The sequence below is a fragment of the Marmota marmota genome, unplaced genomic scaffold, assembly GCF_001458135.2.
Source record: "Marmota marmota marmota unplaced genomic scaffold, marMar, whole genome shotgun sequence".
In the NCBI taxonomy this organism is placed as follows: Eukaryota; Metazoa; Chordata; class Mammalia; order Rodentia; family Sciuridae; genus Marmota; species Marmota marmota.
Window position 1 is genome coordinate 19,450,224 of NW_026000196.1, and position 27,021 is coordinate 19,477,244.

General features: G+C 38.6%; 1 protein-coding gene and 1 long non-coding RNA gene across 3 annotated transcripts in view; one reads left to right on the plus strand and one right to left on the minus strand.

The window, feature by feature from the left end:
* Entrep2 (endosomal transmembrane epsin interactor 2) overlaps positions 1–27,021 on the plus strand; it is a 410,933-nt gene that overhangs the window by 237,210 nt on the left and 146,702 nt on the right. The window lies entirely within an intron of this gene.
* LOC125612511 lies at positions 688–18,273 on the minus strand. Its single transcript, XR_007342932.1, has 2 exons — positions 16,613–18,273; positions 688–743 (listed from the first exon to the last, which is right to left on the minus strand). It is a non-coding gene; the product is annotated as an uncharacterized LOC125612511 (long non-coding RNA).

The following is a 27,021-nucleotide window of genomic DNA, read 5'->3' on the forward strand; positions in this document are numbered from 1 at the left end:
AGAGAAGTGGGGCTTTAGGTTGCTACCAACCAGCACTTTTTCTCACAAACACTGAAATCTGGTAGACATGGCTTTGACTGTTCTGCCAGGAACCAGCTGTGGGACCTGGGAGAGCTGCCTCCCATTTCTGCTGAGAAGAGGATGACTTGGGCTTGACATGAGACTTCAATGAGACCGTATAGGTGGGCACAAACCTGCCTCTCAGTGGAGGTAGATCAGTCACTATTAGTACTGGTTTTTCTTTTTAATTTTAATGAGTATTAAATCAGCAAAGGTTTGGGAAGTTTGTGGAGACATATGGGAAGCAGCTCTCAAGTTGTGTGGGTGCTGTTTTGCCTCAGCTGAGACCAGGATAGGTGACCCTTGCCTAGAGCAGGTAACCTTTGGCCAGGGAAAGTGGATCCCTGGCTGGGGCAGGTGATTTATGGCTAAGGCAAGTGAGCCCTGGCTGGGACAGGCGACCTCTGGCTGAGACAGGTGACCTCTAGCTGGGTCAGATGACCTCTGGCTAAGGCAGATGACCTCTAGCCCTGCTAGTTCATGTTTCCAGGATCTTTAGCCACTTGTTCTTTGGTCTTTCTGATTCTTCCATGAAATCAGAGTCCTGAAGCCCATAAATGACTTGAGAAGTTCATTTTCTTTGGCATTTCTGACCCTGCTTTAGATTGGGTCACATGTTGCCATTTGGGGTTGCAGTAATGCTCTTCTTTCTCTCTGTCTCGATCTCCATTTTGTTTAGGCACCTGTTAGGAAGTAAAGACACGAGATGCATATTTTACATAAGATGTGGTTTGCCAAAGACTGTGAAGTCCTTTGTAGCCGGAAGATGTATTAGTGCCACTTGCTTGTTAAAAAGCATCTCTAATGGAATTCCATTAACTCTGTTGCTTCTGGATAAACCCACCTCACTCTGTTGGAAAGAAAAAAAAATATTTCACAGAAATGGAGCTTCAGAAACCACATTCTATTTTGTTATGCTCATGATTTTGTGAGGGAAGAATTTAGACAGGGCACAGAGAAGAAGTCTTACCTGTGCCTGGAACCCCCTGCAGATGGCTGGAGATGGCTAGAACATCTGGACTGGGGCTGTATTTTGGGGGTCTTGGTTCTGCCTCCTGGCTAGCCTCATTGGTTCTGCAAGTCATGTCTGCTGGGGTTAGGATGTATGAGAAGGTTCCCACACTCACAAGCATGTGCAAAGCCTGGCTGGGAAGGAGGGGACAGCTGGGGCTGGTGCATCTCTCTTCAACTAGCCTCTCTATTTGGCTCCCTGAGCTTCCTCAGAGCATGGTGGTCTCCTGGTGGTCATACTATGACGGGGCAGTGGGTACCTCCCAGAATAATCATTTTAAGAGGCGTGGGTGAAAGCTGCATGGATTTTTTACAATTCATCCTCCTGTGTCCCAGAGTGTCACTTCTATCACATCTCTGGATCAAGCAAGCCACAAAGGCTGGCTTATGTGCCAAGGGACAGGAATTAGACTCCACGACTCAATGGGAGGAGAAGCTGTCTCTAACTACAAAAGCTTCCTTTTAAATTTCAACATTAAAGTATTTTAATACACTCAGTTGAAATTCAACATAATGTTCTATGTTAATATTTAATATTTTGTTCAAATGTTTAATATAATAGGAGAGACTGTTTCATCCTAACCCTTGGAATCCTCAAAGTATAAAAATGTACAGTTCAGAATTGGTGGCTATGAGAAAAGAAACTGCTATGAAATCTTTACCACTTTGAAAAGCCCTGCTGCATATTTGGTTAAAGCATTCTGTCTGCAGCGGGCCCTGTACATCCCCAAGCTTGTTAGTAAGACTCATTCCGTCTCCAGCTGAAGGCCTAGGGGCCTCCCATGAGCAGTGGGCATCACCTTGATGTATGACACCTACACAGTCTCCCTGGACAGTTTGCACTGGTTTTCTGGGTTTCTGTGTCCCTAGGAAGTTGTTGGAACATCCATGTAAAACTAAAATCGACATTACAAGCTGCATTTGTCTGCTAAGACTCTTGTAACAAGGTACCACAGACTGGGAGACTTAACCCACAGAAACTTACTGTCTCATGGTTTTGGAAGCTGGAAATTTGAGATGGAGACTTGTTCCCTTCTGAAGGCCCCAAGGAAAACTCTGTCCCCTGCCTCTTTTCTAAATTCTAATAGTTTATAGCAATCATCGGCTTTTCTTCATGCCAGGCTACCTTTGTGGTCAATGTCAACCTCCCTGTGTGCATGTCACTGTGTCCCAATCACCCCGTTTTTAAGGACACAGTGAGTTCTGTTGCATTAGGGTGTCCCATTGCAGTATGACCTCATCTTAATGAATAGCATCTTCAATGGCCATATTTCCAAATAAGGATGCAGTTTGAAGTACTAAGGTGTTAGGATATCAATGTATGAATTTGGAGGGAGACACAATTGAACCCATAATATAAGATTACCTCTGAAAACCAATAATTTTTACTTTTCCTTGTGGGAAAAAATAAATAAAATAAAAAAATCACTAAAAAGTGATATAAAAATAGGAGGGCCATGCTGGAGGGAATGGGGTCATGTTTCAGCTCACAGTCCAGGGGCCCCTGGAGACCTGGTGTCTAGATGGATGGCTACTTGAGTTGTCTGCAGAGGGGGTGGTTTGTCCTGCTGTGCCTTCTGTCAGGGCTGGGGCTGGGTGTCCCTGGATGGCTTCCCAGGCTGCCCCAGCACAGTGCCCACTTGGACAGTGGCCCTCTGCTTGATCTTGGGGTTAATGCTATTCTAAGGCTCTACATTGGTGTTTTTTGAACCCACTTTTCTCAGCTCAGATATCGGAGGCAGCATTATACTTATGTTTTCTGCTTATTGTAGCTTTTTTAAAATGTGTGGGTAATTGTTACGTAATTTAAATTATGAGTCATTTGTTCTCTTAAGTATTTATAGTTACTTATTAAAATAATTTTATTTTATAATTATAATTTATTATTAATTTATAATTTGATTATTTCTTTTACTTAATTGTAGCATTGTAATGGTACATATTTATAGGGTACAGTGTGACATTTCAATCCATGTATACAGTGTGTAATGACTAGCAGGGGAATTGGTATGTCCACCACCTCAACATTTATCATTTTTTTTTGTGCTGGGAACATTCAAAATCATCTCTACTAGCTATTTTGAAATACACAATTAACTGTTGTCATCCATAGTTAGCCTACTATGCTATAGAACAAAAGGAGCTATTGTTTCTACCTCACTGTGCCCTGTATCCATTATCCATCCTCTTTCTATTTACCTTCCACTTTTCCAGCCTCTGGTAATCACTAGTCTACTCTATTTTTATGGCTTTTTTGTTTTTTAAACTGGGGATTGAACCTAGGTATGGTTTACCACTGAGCTACATCCACAGCCATTTTTATTTTTTATTTTATTTTTTATTTTGAGACAGAGAGACCCTGGCTTTCATAAGGTTGCCATTTGGGGCCTAAGTCAAGTGTTGCTTAGGCCTTCACTAAGGTGTGAGGTTGGCCTTGAACTTGCAATTCTTCTGCCTCAGCCTCCCAAGTCACTGGGATTACAGGTGTGCGCCACTGTGCCTGGCTTCTATTTTTATTGCTTTTGATGTTAACTAGTTCTTCTGAAGGCAGGTCCACTACCCTGGACTCTCTCTGGCTCCCCAAGACCACATTCACACAGCTATTTATTAATGTCACTCTTCATGTCCCCAGTGGGCCTTATCAGGTTCTCACTGCTTCATCAGGGTGAGTTTTGCACGGAGCACATTGTTGACCCTTCTCCCCAGTTTCTGGCAGTGAACTGTAGCTGGCCACATGTGCTCTGTTTTAGAAAGATTTATGCTTAAAATTTTTAGGAAAATGACTTTTACTGCATGTTTAGTTTCCCAAAGATGGCATATGAGTACAGCTGGAGTTTGGATGTTAGCAGTCTCTCTTCTTAGCATTGTTATTTATTCATCACAGCACCACAAACTGAAAGAGAACTCGGGAGACCACCAATCCATTGTCCTTCCTTCAGAAAAAAGAATTCTCTTCAAGCTTTTTAGACAAATGAGAATTTATTCCTTTTTCTTCTTATTTAAAAATATTCAATAATCAACTTCCATTAGAAGCTACCCATAAAAAAGCAGCATAAATAATTGAGTGTCAGTGGTTTAGAAGTAACCTCAGATTTTGCATTTTAAAACCCAGTATTTACATATACAATTATGACTACAGAATTACAGGGGAGTCATGATTTCATAACTTTGTGCTCTGAATTTTAATTCATTTTGGAATTTCCTTTTAACTTTCAGTTATTTCTTTGAAGGTAGGATGAAAGATCCAACAGCATTCTGCCTCTTGCTTGAGTTGGTGTTGGTGTAAATTTTATTAAGGTGCATGTTCTTTTAATTGTCAGTAGTTCTAATGGGCAGTGCACTCTCTTACACTGAATGTCTAAATTATTGGCATGTATTATTTATGTTTTGGTGCCACTGAGATGTTTATCTTCACTTAATTCTTACAGAAAAAAAATATAGCTGACAGGGTTGGAGAAGTTCTTAGTGAAAATTCAGTTGTGGTTTTCAGGATGATTCTGACTCCTTCCCCTTGATTTTCCTTCATTCTGTCATCTCCACTGTACAGGTAAATTAATGCTACAGATGTGATGGTTGGGGAAAATGGATTCTTGGTCTAGGTGCCCTCCTTTCCCCAAAGGAGGCTGAAATACCAGCCTTGGGGGTATCAAAGCTTTGCTGCTTTTATTTCTTGGCTTTCATAAGATTGCCATTTGGGGAAGATGGAACCTGCAAAGGTAAGTAGCTTGTCTTACCCCAGCTGGTCAGCTTGCATCATTTCCATATCAGAGATCAGGCTGTCATTGGTGAGTGTGGGTGCACCAATGTGTATGTCACATGGAGGTATTAAGATAAAACTAGGCAACCATTTATTTGTGTCAGTTGTACATAGGGAGATGAGACTCATTTGAAACTGCAACAAGAAAGTCAACTTCCAGAGGTGAGAAAGAAATGAGACAAAAGATGCCCCTTTTGAGTATCAGCACTCAGATTCCACAGGACCATCCAGAGGAACCCATGCATGTTTTCTGACTTGAATCCCAGGCTCCTTCTGTTTTGCACTGTGACCTTCCTGACAGTGCAGAATGAGGGATGGTGCCAGCCCATCTGGCAGTCCTCACTGGCTCTTCATGTGTATTCCGTGTGCCTTCCCCTCCTCCTGGCAGGCCTGTGGTCCAGCAGTACAGATGCCAAATAATGATCATCATGGCCCTCCCTGCTACCAATCGAAAAGCTCCCCTTTGTCTGGCACCTCCCCAGATCATGCTCTAACATTCTTCCTCCCTATATCAAACAAGAATCATTAAACTCCATTCTCTCAGTCTGAAACTCACACCAAGTGTATATTAATTTGATTCAGGGATTGAATCCAGGGCAGTGGCAGCTCACTGGCATGTCCCAGGTGTTGTGAGGACATAGCTCCTGGGCTCAGCACCAGAGATTTTGGAGCAACTGGCATCTGCTTGTTTATAAAAGCAACTTACAGTGAGGCAGGGTGTGACTGTCTGAGATATTTATGCTTTGTGATTACCACTTGGATGTTTAAAATAAACCTCATCTTTTAGTACAGTTTTAGATACAGAAAAAAATTAAGAAGACAGTATTAAGAATCACCATATTTTCCCATTAGTAACATCTTATATTAGTACAGTGTGCTTATTAAAATTAACGAGCCAACATTGATATATTATTATTAATTAAAGTTGATAGTTTATTCACATTTCCTTAGTTTTACTGAAGATCATTCTATGTTCTAATATCCCATCCAGGACTTCACATGACAATTAGTTACCTTGTATCCTTAGGTAACTCTTGGCTATGACCTTTTCCTAGCTTTTGAGGACCTTGACAGTTTTGAGGGTTACTAGTCAATAGATTGTAGGATGCCCCTCTGCTCAGATTTGTCTGATGTGTTTCTCCTGATTTGACTGGGTTAGGAGGAAGATCACAGAGGTAAAGCACCATTTCTGTCAATCATATCAAGGTACACAGTGTTAAAAGACAAATCACTTTTGATAATTGACTTTGATTACCTGGCTGAGCAAGCTATTGTCAGATTTCTCCAAGAAAAGTGACCTTTTGCTTTCGCCTTTCCCTATTGTGCTCTTTGGAAGGAAGCCGTGTGTACATCCCACATTTAAGGAAAGGATCATTGTGTTTGTCCTTATGCTTAGGGGAGTTCTCTCTTCTCTTAGATTTATTTATTTATTTATATAAATATAGACTCGGTAATATTTATTTTATATTTTTGGTCATAATCCAGCACTACTTTATTTATTGTGTTGCTCAAATTGCTCCAGTTGGCTCCCATGTCCCTTTGACACACCCTTATCATTTTGAAGTTATTATATTTTGTCACTTATTTACTTTCTGGCACTAAAAGATATTCCTGTCTTATCTTATGGATATAATGTGCCCCCCAATATCTCCTGCATTAATGCAGGAATGTTCAGAGATGAAATGATTGGATTATATCAATGCTGGCACATTATGACTCTCATAATCCAATCAGTCCATTCTAGCTTGAATGGACTTACTGGGTGGTAAGTGTAAACAGGTGGGGTATGACTGTAGGAGGTGGATCACTGGGGGTGTGCCCTGGAAGGGTACAACTTCCCTGGACCCCACCCCTGCCTTCCACCACCCCTGCTTCCTGGCCACCACAATCTGAGCAGCATCATCCTTCCCTTATGATGTGTGGCCTCACCATGGGCCCAGAGCAATGGACTCAGCTAACCATGGACTAAACTTCTGAAGCCAAAAGACAAAATAAATTTTCCTTCTCTTGTCAGTTCATAGCAACAAAAGCCAGCTAACACACTACCCAAATAGTGTGGGCAAATCAGTTATTTCTCCAAGAAGCCTGGGTTCCTTTTATTAGAGAACAGTATTAGAAACCAAAATCTGGGTGTTGGATGTGTTCAGTATTGCAGGGGCTCTTTGCTTCTAGGTTCTCTCAGCTGAGAAAACAAGAACATATATGTGTTTAACAACACACAACACACACACACATATGAATATACCTATGTATATTTCTATCCATAAACATCAATACTTATGAGACTAAATGTGAGTTCATAGTGACATTGCTAATACTAATCCTTTACCATATGGGTCATTCTAACTTCTTCCCCTTGTTTCCACTCCATTAGTGAGAAACTGGCTCTCACTATCTGCTTTCCATTTACTGAATTGTTCAATTCCAGGACATATATGAAATAACATCAGTTGTTAACCAGATCCCCCAGTTTGCACACAACTTTTTCAATTGAACCTAGCTCATGTATAGCTTCTTTCACCTTTATTTTTATATGCTCTACTCATTTCTATAGTCAATTAGGTTGATATGCCCCCACATTGCCCCTTCTTGTGAGGTTGTTGCATATAATTCCAGTACAATTTGATTGTTTTGTCACATTCTTTTCTCTATCTTGGGATTCTCTGCCCTCCTAAATACTTCTGAAAAATTGCAAACATTCATGTTTGCTGTTTGTGCTATACAGATCAATGGCTTTGACAAATGCATAGTGTCATGTATTCACAAATATAGCATCATAAGAATGGTTTTACTGCCCTACGAAATCCATCGTACTCCACTTATTCAATCCCTCCCCTTTTGATCTTTTTTCTATAGCTGTAGTTTTTCCTTTTTCAGAACATGATATCATTGGAATTGTACAATATGTTGCTCTTTCAGACTGGCTTCTTTCACCTAACTATATGCATTTAAGATTTATTCATATCATTGTGTGGTTTGATTGTTCATTTCTCTTATCACACACAGCATTATACTGTGTAGATATATCTCCCCTATTATCATATCAATTATACATCTTTTATATATCATTTTGGTGGTGGCCTTAGTTTTCAATATTATATGTAATATTGAAATAACAATATATTTGACAAAATGTACTTCAAATAACACTATACCACATCACATCCAGTAAGGGTACCTTATAAGAGAGTATTTCAACTTCTACTTTCCATTCCTTATGACATTGCAGTTATTCATTACATTTATCTTTATCCTATAATCACCTGGTACATTGTTATTTTTATTACTTCAATCAGATAACTAATCTAATTCCTGTTAGAATAATTAGGAATAAGAAAATATTTTACCATCATTTATCACTTATTCAAGAGTCTTCCCTTCTTTATATAGACTTGAGTTTCTGTTCCATTTCATTTTCCTTTTCCCCAAAGAACTTTTAACATTTTGCAGGGATACCTCTGTGGTTGCTGAATTCCATGCTTGTTTATTAAAGAAGACTTTATTTCTCTTTCACATCCCCTCACCCAGGTTCTGGGATTTGGACCTTGTGCATGTTAGGCAAACACAATGTCACTGAAATATACCCCCAGCCCCTCTCCTTCACTCTTGAACTAAAATTTTGCTGGACATATAATTCTGGGTTAGTGGGGTTTTGTTAATCCCTTTATAATCCCTTTAAATATTCACTCTACTTTCCTTATAGTTGCTTTTGTTAATTTGTTTTTGTTGTGCATTTTTTGTTTTGGTCTTTTGAGTCAGAGTCTTGCTATGTTGTCTAGGCTGGCCTTGAACTCTGGGCCCAATCCTTTGGTTTCAACTTCCTTAACAGCTGGGACTATGGGAGCACACTCCTACATCCAGCTAGATCATCTACTTCATGCCTGCTTTTTGATAACAGGATGTAATCTTATTTTTGTTCATCCATTGACGAGGGGTATGTGTGTGTGTGTGTGTGTGTGTGTGTGTTTTCCTGATTTATTTCCAAAAGTTCTCTTTATCTTGGTTTTCTCCTATTTGAATGCCTCAGTGTAGAATGTTTTGGTACTGTCTCTGCTTGGGTTCTCTGAGCTTCTTAAGTTTGTGGTTTGGGGTCTGTTTGGAAAATTATCAGTCAGTATTAAATTATATTTGGGAAGTCACCACTCATTATTCCTTCAGATATTCCTTCCATTCCATTCTATCTCCTTTCCTTTTGACATTTCCATTACATATACATTATAACTTATAATTTATAATTATACCACTATGCTTAGATATTCTGTTTAGGACATTTTAGTTTGGGACATTTCTGCTGACCTATCTTCTCTCACTCATTACTTCTTTCCTTGGCTGTGTCCTGTCTACCAATGAGCTCCTCAAAGACATTTCCTTTGATTCCTTCTCAGACCTTCCTTCTCTCTGTTTACAAACAATCTCCCATCTATTCTTGTATATTATCCACTTTTTTCACAACAGCCCTTAGTGTATTCAAAATATCTGTTTTAAATACCCTAGCTAATGATTCTGCCATCTGTGTTGTATCTGAGTCTCATTCCATTGCTTGCTTTGTCTCTTCAGATTGATTTTCTTGCCTTTTAGTATGCCTTGTATTTTTTCTGCTGAAACCCAAATATACTGCATTGGATAATAGGAACTGATGTACATAGCCCTTAAGTGTGACATTTCATTTTTTGTGGCTGGAGTTTGGGTTCTGTTTAATGTTTGCTTTAGCTGTAGGTATCAGAGGCTTCACATTAATCTATTTCCCTTGTTTTCATCCTCTCTGTTATCTTTGGACTTCCCTAAGAATGCCTTCTTGTGTCTTGCAACAATTTCAATTGTAATTTATTATGATTATATTAGAGACCTGTTGGTGTGTGGGAAGTGACTTACTCTCATGATCAAATTTGAGTCTTTTGTTGTATCTGTGTCCCTGAGCCATGACTTTTACAAATGTTTCTTAGACTTTTGTTTTGCTTTAGGTAAGTCAAGATGGCTGGGGTGGCACAGAGTCAGGGAAAATATTTTTCCTCCAGGTGGGAGAATGTTCTGGAAAAGTCTTTTTATCCCAGAGAGGAGACCTGTGTTTTGCAGAAAATCTTGCTCACATTTCATTAAAATTAGTCTTTCCTCCCTGTGCCACAGCCATCAAGTGATCTTCCTGGGCTTTTAACCATGAGAATTTGGTAGTGTTTTTAGACCTAAGATGCACCAAATTTGAGTGTCACCCTAAGACTGTGGCCCTCAGCAATCTCTCATTTTCAGGCTAATTCATACTCAGCCTCCAACAATCTGTCAAAATTAACATTTGAAGGATTTCTACTAGTTTATGGCTTTAGCCACTTTTCCAGATCTTGGTTGGGACTCTAGATTCACATGTCTTCAGTTTTTGAGTGGCAGTTTGTCCTGCAACCTTAGTTTTCTGATGAGTGCAAGGTAAATTATTACTCTTCAATTTGTTCAGCTATTCTTTTGTTGTAAGGATGGAAGTGACAACTCTCAAAACTCTTTCACATGTTGGAGCTAAAACTGGATGTCACTGTTTTATTTGTAGATATAAATTTGTTACTCCAAATAAATCTCTTAAAGTGGCCTGTATGTCAGAAATCTGGTCATCTCCACTTTTCTAATCCAAAGTAGCAGTATGCTCTGTGTTGAATGGATAGCAACATTCAGTTTCAGTAGTTGAGAAATCAGAGAGCTTTTGAACAATCAAGGATTTCACAGCTCATCTGGCTTGGACTTCCTTGGATTACTGCAGAAGATGTGGGGCTATCTTGAGCTTCTTGTTGAAATAGGCTGGTTAGTTCTTCAGAAGAGGAGTCTGGCTTGGATTTTCTTCCTCTCTCTCCACTGTTCTCTAAATGAAAACTCAAAAGTTTCTAGAACTTGGAAATGTTTTTGTTTGCATTCATTTGAAATGAAGCAATAAGCAACCTGCTGTTAACTATTTTCTCCTGCCTTCAACAGTTCCCATGGCCACAGGGAGGTATTCTCTGGCACCTTGCCTTGGGGCTCCAGTTCAGTTAGAGTGTGCAGTGCAGATGTCAAAATGAGATGGTCTTGCTTTTCATAGCTCTGTTTTGAATAGAGGAGGCATTTTAGATGGCATACAGTTATAGTGTAGATTTTAATTTGACACATGTATGTAAACAAATTGGCTTCTTTTTGGTCTCACTTTTGTAAAGGAAAGGGCTATGTGATGGTAGATGTCCTTGCAGAAAGAGGACATTCAGTTTGCAGAAATTGGTTACCATCTAATTATTTCCAGTTTGCACCCATCTGTTGCACTAAGCCAACCAATAGAAAAATGTAATTATTCCTTCACTTGGAAATTTTTTTATTTGGTTTTAATTTTGCTATTAGCATATACCTAGCTCTCTGGAAACAAAGAAAATTTACACCTTAAATCAGGGAATCTTTGTTGAACTACCAGTTAGTTCACTGTGAGAGCCCAGTCTGGGTAGACATTCAGGAAATGTAGCTTTCATGTTCCAGAGAGGGCAGCTATGAGGTGAGGTCATGCAGTTCCAAAATCACCTGCAGTGGCCCCATGCAAAAGCCACAGTGGTGGTACTAATCTTGAGTGGTACTAGTCTATTCATCTGACCACAGCCTTATCCCTCTTTGTGTGGATCGGTGGTGAAAACCCTTCATCCCACCCAGGTCATAGGCATGGCTTCTCTGGCCCCTGCTGCTATTACAGCTTCTATCTCTTTGAGATGGGGTGGTCTCTGAATCAGTAAGATGAGTGTTGTATGAGTCTGTGGCATGGTCATCCTCCATGTTTTCTGGATTAATGCATAAACATTATTGGAATGATAGTGATTTTTCCATGGTATGTCTAATGCACTTGAGCATTTTGACAAGCCAGCAGTTATGATAATTTTAATGGGAGATCCCTATCCCATTTTGCCTAAGTGATGAATTTAAATTTGATTGAGTCTTTGAATGCAAATCCCAAGAGTATAAAGATAGAGTTTTTTAATGCTTTGAGGTCTGTCCCTGACTATTTTGATTCAAATATTTTTTCAATTTACCTTATTCTATTTTCCAGGGTATTTGAAAAGGAACAATGTTTCGCCTATGGTTTTATAATTAACTTGATCTAATTATTTTTTTTCAATATTCACATTTTTAATTATTTTTTATTTTGTTTTAATAGTTATACATGACAGTAGAATGCATTTATGCACTTTGATGCATCATACATAGATGGGATATAATTTAATTATTGTGTTTTTTAAGGGAACAATAGGCAGAATTTGTCAACAAAGTTTTAGCAATACAGGCTTAGCATCTGTGGTCCTACAAATTAAATATTAGTTGTAGAAGCTATGTGTAGTTTTATGAATGTTACTCAAAATAACTCCAGTGCACCTGATATTTGAATTTGGCAATAATTGAAGAATATTTGGGGGCATAAACTTAGCTCTGTTCTAGCATTGTTTTTTTGTGTAATTATCAAACCCCCAAAGTTTACTTCCTAATCCACCTTTAAAACTTCCTTTGAAATCTTACTTTGATTTTATGTCTAATAAATATTTTTACTAGTTTTAAGAATTATATTTGTATCATAATAAAAATAACTGGCCTTTATTTCATTCCACTATATGATTTGCCTTTGTAATATTGTTAATTTGCCTCATAACTTAGAGGTTTATCCATACTCTCTTTACAATGAAGGAACCAATGTTTCCATAACATAGGAAAATTTTACAAATTGGTGATGTGACTAGGTAGCAGATCTAGGGTAACCTAATTTGTTTTTCTCCTCCTCCTTCATCTTCTTTGTCTTTTAAATGTATAATCTCCAATATAGAACAGCATATTGAACCCACATGCAACCATCACTCAGCTATGACTCCCAGTCACTCCTGGCCATCTCAGTCATCATTACCCAACCGTGCCACTTCTCCCTGGACAAGTCAAGCAAGCCTGGGCACCACATTATTTCATTTAAAAATACTAAAAAAACAAATCTCTAAAAAAAAGTATGCATCTTTTTAAAAAATGATACAGTCACTATGCCATGATTCCACCTAATAAATACAGTAATTTCTTTCATTATCAAATAAATCTCATGGTCAGTCTCTCTGTCTGTCTTTTTTTTTTTGCATTTGGTTTTTATGTTTCTTATATCATTCTCTTTCTTCTGTTTTTTTTTTTTTTTCTTGCTGGACCTTAGTAGGGTGCTGCTAGAAACCATGTGTCCCTTGATGACCCTTAGAAAATATGCCACCAGAGATAAGTAAAGTAAAGCGTTGATTAATAGTAGGGACACATTCCAAGAAATGTGTTGTCAGTTCATCATTCAGTGAACATTATAGTGTACTTACACAAAACTGGGTGCTGTAGGTCAGCCACTCAACCTGGCCTCTTGACAAACAACAGCCTCAATAAATAATAGATGTGAAAGGCTGATGTCAGCACCACACAGCACACTGTTCAACAGTCAAAAAGTTTTAGAAATAGAAACAATATACTCTAAACTAATGAGAGAAAATGCAGTATAGTAAACACATAAACTAGTAACATTTGTTCATTATCATTATCAATGTTATGTCCTGTACATGATTGCACATGCTGTACTTTTACACAACTGGCAGTGCAGTAAGTTTGTTTTTACTGGAATCCCTACAAACGTGAGGGTAATGCAATGCCCTACAATATTTCCTTGGGGACAGTGTTGCTAGATGATAGGAATTTTTGAGCTCAGGAACCTCCATCATATTTGTGTCTGCCATTGAATCAGATGTCATTACATGGTGCCTGACTATAGTTAAAAGTTATAGTTAAAAGGAACAATGTTTCTTTAGTTAAATGTCTATACTTTAAAACCACTTTCTCTGGTTAACCCAATAGACTGCTTCACTTGTTTCACTTTGATTTTGATTTTAAGGATTTCAATATTTTTGTTTAATTTTGTTTCTTAACCATTTAAGACATTTATCATTACTAAGTCAAATCTGTGTGATAAACTATTTGCAGGGAACTCTAGTTGTCCTCACTGTCCTCTCAGTCTTGTTTATATTCCTTTCCCTGTATCCCACCCTAACCCCATAGTTACTACTCTTAGGGTTTTATTTGGTGCTGAGGATTGATCTCAGGGCCTTGCACATGCTATTCTTTTGTTTCTAAATTATAAGCAAATCCTCCACTGTACATGTGCTACACATGTGCATGCATTCTCTACACATTGTTCCACCCTTGGTTTTTTAATGTAATGTATATCTTTTCACATACTACATAGTATTATGTTTGAGGATGTTAACTCTTGTCTATAATATGTAAATTACCCCTTTATCACCCTCTATTTATCATTTGTCTTTTTAATTTTCTTCTGGTAGCTTTTTAATATGTAAAATTTTTCATTTTTTGTGGTTAAATTTATTGGTCTTTTCCATTGCCACTTTGGAGTTTAAGTTATAAGAAATATTTCTCAACCTCCAGCTTATATTTTCATCTAATATTTAAAACGGGCTCTTTTTTTCCATTTCCATTTTATTTCTATTTTGAGTTAATCTTGATGTAATTGGTGAGAAACAGATGCATATTTTTCCTTTCCCATACAATATCTGGTAGTGTTAGGAGTGTAGCTCAGTGGTAGAACACTTGCCTAGAATATGAGAGGCCCTGGGTTCAGTCCCCAGCAAAACAAAACCAAAATAGAACAAATCAAACAGAGAAAAACTAAGATATCCAGTTACATTGATATCAATTGTTAAAAGTTCGGTTTCCCCTCAATAATTTTAAATGACCCTTTCATCACATATTAAATTTCTAAGGACAAATGCATCAGCTTCTGAATATTTCAGTACTGTTCCATTGGTTGTCAATTCCTGCAGTAATACTCTCCTGTTTTGCTAGTCGGGTCTTTAGAAGATGTTTGAATATCTTGTAGGGCAGACTTCCACATTATTTTTTAAAGGAGTTTATCAGTTCTTGCTTGGCTATTCATCCAAATGAGCTGTAAAATCAATTGTCCTGGTTTCTAGAGAACACTGATGGTATTTCTTTAATCTGTATGGCATTAAATTTATAGATTAACTTTGGGAGGACTGGCTTTCTCTTCAATATTGGAGCTTCTTATTCAAAAATATGATGCATCTTTCCACTGAATCCAGACTACCCTTTTCTTTCATGAGCATGTCACCAGTTTCTTTGTATGGGTTGTAGATATTTCTTGTCAAGTTCATACTTAGTTAATTGTGAATTTTGCTATGGTAGAAGTGGTCTTTCCTTTTATTATATCACAACCTATTTAAAAGTGTGATTTCTCTCTCTCTCTGTCTCTGTCTCTCTCTCTCCTCTCTCTCTCTTTCTCTCTCTCTCGTATTTGTTTTGCATGGATTTTCCCCACATATATAATCATATGTTCTACAAATAAAAATAATTTAATCTTTTTTTCTCAAATTTTATGCTTCTTTTGACTACTCTTGGCTAACTATAGGTGCTAATGTCTAAAAACTCAAGGTTGAAGATGTGTGGGCATGACAGATGCTCTAGTCTTATTCCAGACAACTTTAACAGGAAAAGTCTAGCTTTGCTTCATTAGTGAAGATGCTGACTTTTGAGATAAGACATATGTTGTGTGTGAATCATGTTTTCTCTGGTGTTGAGATATGACGGTCATATCCCTCAGCTCCTGCTTTCTCATTTTTCACATGAATGAATACTGAATTTTTCACATAACCTCTGCTGCTTGTCTAGAAATAATCACATGATTTTTCTCCATAACTCTGTTAACATGATATTAATATATTTCCTAGTTTTGAATCACTTGTATTCTGGAATGAACTTGTTTGGATTAACCCTTGTCTTCCTGAATCTATATCCTGCTGTGATATTATTTGCTGCAGGGTAGAGGACTTAGTCTGGCTTTGATCTCTAGAGCCTACAATAATGTCTAATATGTATTATTTGCAAGAATGTTGAATGTATTATTCCTTTTATACTAAAGATTAGATTTTTTATATTTGTTAGTGCATTATAGTTATACATAATAATGGGGTTCATTTTGACATGTTCATAAATACATATAACATAGTTTACTCCATATACTTTTTTTTGGTACCAGAGATTGAACTCAGGGACATTCAACCACTGTGCCACATCCCCAGCTGTATTTTGTATTTTATTTAGAGACAGGGTCTCACTGAGTAGTTGCTTAGTGCCTCGCATTTGCTGAGGCTGAATTTGAACTTGCACTCCACCTGAGCCACTGAGATTATAGGCATGCACCATTGTGTCTGGATGCTCCATATGCTTTTGAAAATAAAAAGTGAATTGTGTTTTCAATAAACTATTTAAGCAATGCAGAAAAGTATAACACCAAAAGCAGTAAATTGCCCAGAATTGAACCATGCAGTAATAATCAGTTTAAAATTACGTGACCATAAATTCAAAAATTTATTGCTCATACAACGATAAAAGACATAAACTATGAAGGAATACACTGTGGGTATTTTTAAATTTTTTTTACGAAATTAACATTAATGTGATAGCGTTGTGAGTTCTTTTGTTGTTGTTTTTGTGTTTGGAGTTGGGGACTGAACTCAGGCCTTCATGTGTGCTGAGCACATGCTTTACCCCTGAGCCAAATCCCAGCCCCTGTTAATGTTTTAAATAATTGTGTTTACTTGAAATCAACGAAAGAAAGGAAGGAAGGAAGGAAGGAAGGAAGGAAGGAAGGAAGGAAGGAAGGAAGAAAGAAAGAGAAATTTAAGTGAGTACCAAATTTTGGATGAGAGGTCTTTCATTATAAAGCACATTCATTTCTAGGGTTCATAAAAAGTTTCTTACCTCCATGCAAATCCTCTTCATGGTAATTTATCACAGATCTCTTCCTTCTTCCACAAAATTACTGTGGCAATCTCATGCTTCCTCCCATGCCATTATTTTGATTTTCACTCAATGTCTGCTCTATTCCCGGCTGTTTCTAAATTATTTATGAGATTCACAATGGTGGGATTTTAATTCTCACTTTGTAATTGGTTTCCTTAGTTCTGTCTCGAGTCTCCTTTTCATCCAAGTCTCATCTTTTATCACTTGGAATCCTTCTTTTGCTGAATTCTTATTCTCATTAGCTTCTTGGGCTCCACGGAAATCCTTGTGGGGAGCTTCTATCTCTTGGTTGATGTTTTCTTTCCCATTTGCAAGCTCTGTTCTCACACTCCTGGTTCCATTTGTTTGCTTGCCTGATGTAGCTTTAGTGAGTTAGCATACGCACCCTGCCAACACTTTGTCCTGCTCACATGTGATGCAGTCATTCCCTCCTTGTGCTTCTGGGCTTGGCTCTGATGTCTGTGAATTTTCCCTGACAGCTTTTGCACCCTGCTGGGGACCAGTTTGTCTTCCCCTGTCAGAGGCTTGATTTCAGACATGAATGTTGCCTTTATAGATTGTCTGACCCAAAGAGGGTGGGCAGGATCCCATAGGGGTACTGTGCTCCCTTGCTGGGACCCTGGATTCTTGTCCTTCCTTCTGAAACCCTGTGAAATTTCCCTTAGGCTAAGCCAGGAGTTGGCCCTATCCCTGTGGTCCTGGTCCACCCCTCAATCTGCACCATTTCCTCCTTTGTTGAGCTGCTGAGTTCCTGAGCTCTAGTGCCAAGGAGATTTAATTTTTTTTTTTTTTTAATTTGAGCTACCTGTCCCCACCTTTGTTCCCATCCCTCCAGACCTGGAAGTGCCCATGGAAACTCTCCAGATGCTGACTACACACTGATGCTTACAGATGTGGGGGTGGAGATGACTATAGTGGTTTCGGAATCTCCTTCTCTCCACTGGTTTCTGTCCCCGACTCCCCTTTCTAGTTCATAATATAATGTTATGCCTCTTCCTCTCTGTCTGTGATTGCTGCCCCAAAGCTCTTGAGATGTTTTTCTTATTCATAAGAGGAATCAGGGAAGGGGTGCTATGACCTGTGATGTGGTTTTGATAAATGTCCCCCAAAGGCCCCTATGGTGAAGGCTTGTTCCCTAACCTGTGACATTGTTGGGAATTGGCGGAACCTTTAGGAGGAAGCTAGGTCACTGGGGGCATGCCTTTGAAATGGATATTGGGACCCTGTTCCTTCTTTCTCTCTTTCTTTTGTTTCCTGGACACCATGAGATGAGCAGCTTCTTCTAGGTGCTTCTGCCACAATATACGGAGCTGCCACAGCCCCAAATCAACAGGCCAAATGACCATGGACTGAAACCATGAGTCAAAAATAAACCTTTCTTCTTTTTAAATTAATTACCTGAAGTATTTTGTACTGGTGACAAAAAGTGAACTAACAGTCTGTGTCTCAGGGAAGCAAATCTCAGGAGCATTTAGAGCCAGCTCCTAGGCCCTGTGTTACCTGTTACTATTGGCCACAAGCTCAAGCCAGCCTGGACAGTTTTGAGAATCTCTGTGTGCCAGGCATCACGCAGTGGGTGTGAGGTGTTATTTCTTTAAATCTCACAATCATCCTATGCAATAGGCATTACTCTCGAATACCTTCTATAGATGAGGAAACTGAGGCACAGAGATATTAATCAGCATTCACTCAATTTCAAGCCAGAGTGCCCCAAGCTAGATCCTTGATTTTCCCCCAGCTTCTGCCTCTGTGGGAGAGAGACGGCATATTCCACGACAGGGAACCTAATTCCTGTGACTGGTAGGTAGTACAATAGGTGAGGGAACCTATTAAAGCTTTAAAACTATTTAAAAGGAATTATCCTGATAGATGTCATTATTTCTACACTCAATTTCATGATTTCTCTCTGATTTTATTTTGTTCTGTTATAATATCCTGAATTGTGGGAGAAGCCAGATCTTCCCTCTACTCTCTTAGTGTTTGCAGCTGGGTCTGAGAATTAAATCAACATAAGACAGATTAATAGGAAAAAAGCACCTAGAATGTGTAGTTTTACATGACACAGAAGTCCTCGTGGAGAAATGAAAATTCAGAGAAGTGGCAAAAGCCAAATGCTCTTAATACAAAGATGAACGAAGAGAGGCAATTGTAGAAAAATATGTGGGGAAGCTAAACGAAGATAATTATTTTAACAAGGCTGTTTGTACCGGATCCTCTCAGCTATGACTCCCTGTGGAATTAATGTTCTTTTCCCCCTGGTACAGGCAGGGCATCTTTCACAGGAGTTTTTATCTCCTCTTTTCAGGAAAAAAGATTAAGGAAGCCTTGTTTATTAAAACAGAAGCAACTTTTAAGTTAAAATAGTCAATACGCAGCATATTTTGGGGTGGTATGTTCTTCCCAGTCATTCTAGAAAGAGCTCCTCTTATGTGCCAGGTACCACCAAGGAGCTTTGCCCAGTGACCTGCAGCACAGAGAGCTCAGATCCCTGCTGAGGCTCAAACAGGGAAGGGACAGAGGAAATGAGGTGATTCCACAGCATCACCCATCCAGTGAGGGGAGGCAGCTGCTTCCAGTGCCGGTCCTCTAGGCTCCCAAGAGCAGGCTGGTTTTGAGGACACACTGAGTTTTCTGCTTTGCTTGGTCCCATGATCAGTCGTCACCAGGAGGGAGGTTAATGAAGATGTCAGGTCACTACACTTTCATGGAGAATATCTGAATTCTGGTGAGGATAACTGTTGATGTCGGAGTGGGTGGAAGAAGTAACCTGTTGACAGGCATCTTAGAGGAAGGAATTTACTTAATTTTTCATTGTTTGTCTCCCAGAAAAATCATAGATGTGTATCAAACGTTTTTATTTACTAGTTGACATTCTAACCCATCATATTGTCTTTCTTCTAAAATGAAATATTTTTTTTTTAAAAAAGAAATCTTAATTAGGTGTCTTAGCTCAGGCTGCCATAACAAAATAAATACTATAAGCTTGGTTGCTTAAGAAAAAGAAATTTATTTTCTTGAAGTTCTGGAGACTGAACTATTTTCCTGTGTGTGCATACGTGGCTTCTCCTAGGTTCATGGGTGTATAGACAAAGACATAAGACAGACAGGCATCTCTCTCTCAACCTCTCCTTACAAGGACAATAGTTCTATGCAGTTAGGAACTCGCCCTTAAAATTTCATCTCGCCTTTATCACCTCCTAAAGACTGTATCTCCAAATGCAATCACACTGGGTTTCACTCTCTTTAGCATATGAAGTTTGGGGATCACAACCATCCCATAGCAATGGAGAAGATGTTTTTTTTCTCTTAATCTAGTTTCTTCCATTTATGTTCTTTGCTGTGTTTATATAGCAAACCTCCAAAGACTATTGCAGTTCAATTGTAAGCACTAATGGGAAGGTTCTGTATTTAAATATCTGACCTGTATAGCATCCAGCATTTTGTTTTTCATTTTTCATTGTCAAATGATGATGATGATGATGATGATGATGATGATGATGATGATGATGATAGAAAGTAATGGTAGTGATCAGTGTGTTCAGTTGAGTTAAAACAGCCAAGTTGATTTTGGGTATTTTATATGTTAACAATAATGTATGATCTGCTTTTAAAACTTGGCTGTTCAAATTTTCATTCTATTTAATCAAGTAAACATCAATTGTTTTGCATAAAAGAAAGGATAGGGTGCCCTATATGTTTTTAGTAGAGAGATCCATTTGAAAATAACTTTTTAATTTAGTTACTGAAAGCTAGGGAGAAATACTGCTTTTCACAGTTGGATTTTTAGCAAATGAACTTAAAAATAAAAAGGATATTTGCTGAATTTTTTTCTATAGGTCTTAGGTATAACTTGTTCTTGGGGAAAAATATAAATTTAAAACTCTGGCACCATGTGATTGGAAAGAGAAGTTTATATTCTTAGAAATGAATTCTAAATGTTCATTAAGACTAAGACATTGTCCTGTGATATTTTGACCTTGTTGATATAGAGTTTTCTGGTGAGGAAAACCTGTCTTTTTTTCTCTGTGACTTTGTCTATCTTGGAGCCATCAAGCCTTCCAGCCATAGGGTCACCATTTCCTTTCACATTCCCAAGTACTGCCTCATGCCCCAAAGCTCTGTACGTGAGAAACGCAGCATGCCTCTGCTCCACCTTGAAGGATCCCTGTCCGTGGTCCTGGAGAGTTCTCTGTTGCCTCTGCTGAGCACTGAGCCATACCCTGCTTGCCTGGGGCTGGCACTGCCTTTTATCCCAAAGGATTCACAGGGGTCCAAAACACTGTCTGGCAGTCCTGATGTACTTCCTAGATCCCTGTGGCCCCCACATTGCCAAATCCAACTGTCAAATCTTAGGTTCCTTTTGCTATGCCTTGCTGCATCATCTGAAATGTCCTTTCCATGTAGCTTCTAGTATAGCCATGCTGTCCTCCCATCTAACTGGCTGCCCATTCTCAGCCTGCCCTACTGGCCTTTCCTCTTGAAGGAGGGATGCTCCAGAGCCAAGTCCTGAGTCTTCCTTCCTAGGCACATTTTCTCTAGTGTGATTTCAACCAGAACCATGGCTTTAAATAATATCTCTGTCTAGTCTAGCTTCTTTTTCGGGCTCCTGACTCACGTACCCAACTGCCCAGGCAACATTTCCATATGGATGTCTGGTAGGCATCTCAAATTTAACATATCCAAAATAGAAGAAAATTTTTAATTAAAAAATTTTTAAATTGACATGTAAAATTTGTAATTATTTGTGGGGTATTATACTTTGGTACATTCATGCAAGTATAATGATCAAACCAGAATAATTATCATTTTCCTTGCAAATATGATCATTTATGTGTGTTGGGAATCTTCAAGATCTCCTCTAGTTATTTTGAAATGTATAATAAATTTCTGTAGATTATAGTTACCCTACTGTGCTATAGAATATCAGAACTAAATCCCCCTATCTAAAAATATTTGAATATCCATTATCCAAACCTCTCTCTCTTTCTTCCCATACCCTCAGGTAATCACAATTCTATTCTCTACTTCTATGTGAGCAAGCCTTGTAGAGTCCACACATAAGTGAGATTGTGCAATATTGTCTTTCTGGGCCTGGTTTATTTCATTTAACATGACTGTCCTCCAGTTCCACCCATGATGCTGGAAATGACAGGATTTCATCCTTTTATGGCTGAATAATATTCCATTGTGTTTTCATACTACATTTTTATTTTATCCATTTATCTGTCAACAGACATCTTGGTTGATACTGTATCTTGTCTACTTTGAATATTGCTGCAAGAAACATGGGGTGCAGGTACAAAGCCAAAGGATTCTTTGTTTCACTTCCAAGTCTGCTTCTCTCCACTATTTCATCTCAGTAACTGACACTGCTATTTGCTCAGTTTTCCAGGCCAAAATTTTAACAGTTGTTCTTGATTCCCCACTCCCTTCTTTCAGCAAGGTTCACCAGAATGACTTCTTAACTCTACCTCTGTGATGTATCCAGAATGCACGCACTTCTTTCTCATCACTTCTACCATGACTTCTCTGCTCTAGACCACCATAACCTCTTGATGGACCAGTGCAGCTGAAATGCTTTCCCTGACTCCATGAGTGCCACCCAGGAACCACATGAACTTTGGCAATCCTAAGTCACATCATCACACTCTGCAGCTCAAAGTTCTCTTGTAGCTTCTAATCTCACTCTGAACAATCAATCTAAGTACTCATGCCTTACAAAGCCCTACATGATTTGTCCCTTGACCAATTGCCTGAGCCAGAAACCCTTGTAGATAATATTAATAAAAATATATTTTATAGCTTATAAATCATTTATTCATGCATTCAAGCAAGATTTATTGACTGTTTCCTAATAGCACTGTTCTGAGCATTTAGATACATCAGTGAACAAATCAGGGAAGATCTCTGCCCTCATGGAGCTGATATCCTAATGAAGATATATAATTATGAAATGAAAAAGACAATATTGTATTAGGACATTGTCTTAGTCCATTTTCTGTTGCTACAACAAAATACCCCAGACTAGACAATTTAAAAATAATAATATTTAACTCATGGTTCTATAGGCTGGTACCAGTATCTGCTAAGCATCTGGTGAGACCCATCTTGCTATATCATCACATGAATAGGCTATCACATGTAAGATGGAGCAAGCATGCCAGCTCTTCTTATAAGGCTAAGAAGGGTCCCATCCTCATGACCTCACTGAATCATAAATTAGCTCTAAAGCCCCCACCCTCAATTACCACTAATATGAATTTGGAGACTCATATACTCATGTATGAACTTTTGGGGGACACAGTCAAACCACAGCAAGAGTGCTGGATGTTGAGGGAAAATGAAATGGTACAACATGATAGAGATGATTGAGAGAGTAATACAGGAAAAGGTTCCATTTGGGTTTTATTTAATTTTATTTTTCTCTTTTTTGTGGTGCTGGGAATTAAACTGAGGGCCTTGTGCATGCTATGCAAGTGCTCTGCCATTGAAACACACCCCCAGACCTGGTTGCCTTTTTAAGTTGGGAACAACAGAACTCAGCAAGTGGCACTTGAGCCAAGAAAGGGAGTGAGGAGATGAGGGAGTCAGCTATGTGGATACCCAAGACAGGGGAATAGTCAGTGCAAAGGTCCTGAAACAGCCAGGAGGCCCTGGAGACTGGAAATGAGTGTGGGGACAATGGAGGAAAGGAGCAAGAGAGAAACTATAGGTCCTTCCTAGTCACTTTAATAACTGTGCCTTTTATTCTGTGTGAAATAGTGAGCCATTAGAAGGTGACAAACAGAGTGTCACTATCTGACTCAACTTTTTAAAGGACTACTCTGGATGCTGAGTTTAGAATAGACTGTAGATGAGGTCAGGAAGTAGGGGAAACTGATAAAGAGGCTGTAACTATGATGGTTAATGGTATGGTATATATCTACATGACTGGGCCATGAGATATCTGTTCAAAGTCAGCACGGGTCTTAGTTTATGTATGAGTCCCTTTTCCATTGCTATACCAAATACTTTTATTTAGCTCACAGTTTGGAGGCCAAAAGTTCAAGGTCTGGTAGGCCCATTTATTCAGTCTCATGAGGGCATCATGGTAGATGGCCTCACAATAAATAATCATATACAGAAGAGATCACATGGCAAGACAGGAAGCCAAAAAGCAATAAGGGGCCAATCTATCTTTTTTTACAACAATCTTTTCTCAAGAACTTACCAGGGCTCCAGGAAAACTACATTGATTCCTTCCAAGGACAGCACCTCCAGTGACCAATCACTTCCCACCAGGCCCCACCACTGAATGGTTCCACAACTTCCCATCACCACCACACTGTAGGGACTGAGCTTCCAGCACAGGAAGTCTTGGGAGGTACACTTGAACCATACCCGAACCACAGAAGATGGTATCATACCATCAAAGTATTTATGTACAGATGATCATATCAGTCAAGAAAACAAAGGATAACTTGTTCAGAACACACAATACAAATGTAACAAATCAAACTAACTGCATACAATATGAACTAAATGGGCACAGTAATGTCATTAAAAGTGAACTCTTTTAATGACTCTTTTAATGACACAGTAATGTCATTAAAAGGAAACCTTGGGGCTTGGGGCTAGGTAGGAAAGAACAAGTGCCAAGGACCCCATATTCTAAGTGTTAGATGAGACTCTGCAGTTCCTGTGAAGGAAGACTGTGTGGGTTCTCAGAAATTTAGAGTGGAGTGGATACAAGATGGCTCTAAGGAGAAATAAGTTTGTCCATGTCTGCTTATACTGATAAGCCTGTGTGTTAGTCATATTTTTGTTTCTGTGATAAAATAACTGAGATAATCAACTTAAAAGGAAAGAAAAAATTATTTGGGCTTACCAGTTTTATCAATCTCTGGGAAGCATTCCAGATCCAAAATATGATGGCTTTTGATCAGAGTAACCTGAAGTCCGGCCAGATCAGCAGCCTCTTAGATCGGCCTCAGTTCGTGGACCAGATCAGGATGTTCCACAGACAACTGCACGCTTTTAGAAACAATCTCTAATGTGATGCCAGTCTTCTATTATTGTGGCATTTGGAAATACATGTCATATAATTAATTTGGAGAATAAATGATCTCTAAACAAATAAACATATAAACAAAGAACTTTCCAAGCAGAATGCTCCAAAATCAATGAGCCATGCAGATTGCTTGAGGGTTCCAAAAGTGTTTTTCCTTCTCATGGGAAGAATCCTATTTGCACCAACTCCATTTTTCCATTTTCTGTGAAACAAGTTTAAATGGTTGGCAGAAAAAATGGGATGTAATTATTTTTGGCAAGCAGGACAGGGTTATAAATATGCCCATTTTGAAGCTACTGTGAGAGCTCTTGTCTCATTCATTTGGAAGTCTGATATAAAGTAGTCTAGCTTTTAATGGACTTAAACTTTATCAAGTTCCAGTAGAATTAATTTTCGTTTGCTTCCAGCCCACAGAGGATATTACTTAAGTATGAGAGAGCTGTGTATGTCTTTAAAACACAGGAATCTGCAACTCCCTGACTCACCAACATCACTACTTACAAAAAGGCAGTGAACAGAGACTTCATATATCACTTACTAAGATGAAAAGATGGATGGATGAACAGCTTGGATTCGTGATAAATGTAATTTTTTTTCCTCTTGGTCTTGGTAACCAAATGTATTTCTTAAAATGGATTTTTGTCAAAATTGTTTTTCCATTTTCTCATGCTCTCTTCTTGGAAAAGAAGCCTCCACCAAACTCTCTCATTTGAAACATTTGCAATGTGAGGGTGAAGGGTGAAAATGTGCCACAAACGGAGCCAGCATCAAAATATGCAAAAGCGGAGGGAAAATGGGCATGGGTCTATCACTTAAATATGCAAAGTTCAAGATTCTGGGTGTCTTGGTCCATTTGGACTGTTACAGCAAAATACCTTAGCTTCAGTGATATGTCAACAGTAGAAATGTATTGTTCACAGTTTTGAAGGCTGGGAAACCCAAGATCAAAGCCTCAGTAGATTCATTGTCTGGTGAGTGCTCTCTGCTTCAGACATGGAGTCATCTTCCTGGGTCCTCATACAGTGCAAGGGGCCAGGGTACTCTAGAGTCTTGCACCATCTAGTCAAGTGTTCTGCCACTGAGCTACACCTCACCTCTTAGAGCCTGTTTTTTAAGGGCTCCGATCCTATTCATGATAGTGGAGCCCTGGTGACTTAATAACTTCTCAAAGACCCACCTCTTATACTCCCACCGCATTGATGATTGGATTCCAACATACCCATCTGGAGGTGAGGCACAAACACTCAAACTGTATCACAGGTTTCCCGATAGATGCTTTTATCGGGACATATTGAATTGACAATCACACCTCTACTGAAGATGGAGACATAGAATCAAACATGAAACTCAATATAAAAATTATTTAAACTTTACCCATCTGCTAAGAGTTTTTCTGTCAACTCTGTTCTACCGTAAATTACAGTAAAATTACAGGAAAGCAGACGGTGTAGGGAGCAGAGTACTCTGATTATCCGAAAGTCTTGCTGCTGAAAACCTTAAGGACATAAGAGAAAGTGCTTCTGTCTTAACAGATAAGAAATACTGAACACTTTCTAATCTTTGATAACTGAAGACTTCTCAGTGCTTCAAGGAAGTTTCTAAAAGCTAACAATGTTTTTCTTGAATTATGTAAAATAAAAGTGCCTTTATTTTCTAGTTTTATAGAAATTGTTTACTATTTTAGTAGTAAGAACTGCAAAGAAAAACTCCTTTAAATAGCCCATAATTTTATCATTAAAAAATCTCTATTGTGGGGCTGGGATTGTAGACCAGTGTTAGAGCGCTTGTCTAGCACGGGCGGGATCCGGGTTCAATCCTCAGCACCACATAAAAATAAAGGCATTGTGTTGTGTCCATCTACACCTAAAAAAAAAATAAATATTTTTTAAAAAATCTCTATTGATATATTAACACAAAATATGAGTGGCATAGTTAGAAAATTCAAGCTGTGCAGGAGAATGCCAAATGGAAGAGAAGAGGCTTCTTCCTACCTGTATTCCAAACCTTCTTCCTAAGTCTTCTTTTTATGGGCAATATCTTTGACTCCTTCCAGAAAACACTGATGATTCTGTTCTACATATATTTATGCAGAAAGCATTTTTTAGAGGAAAACAAAAGGGTCCTGCTAAAGATGTTCTGTACCTTGCGTCTTTCATATAACAAATGTTGATAATTGTTCATACCAGGCCATGGAGGTTTTTTTTAATGAAATTTTTTACTAGTGCATTATAATTATATATAACACTGGGATTTGTTGTGAATGGCCTTGATACTGAAGAACAGCTTAGCTGAATCTGAAAATCCTTGATTCACATTT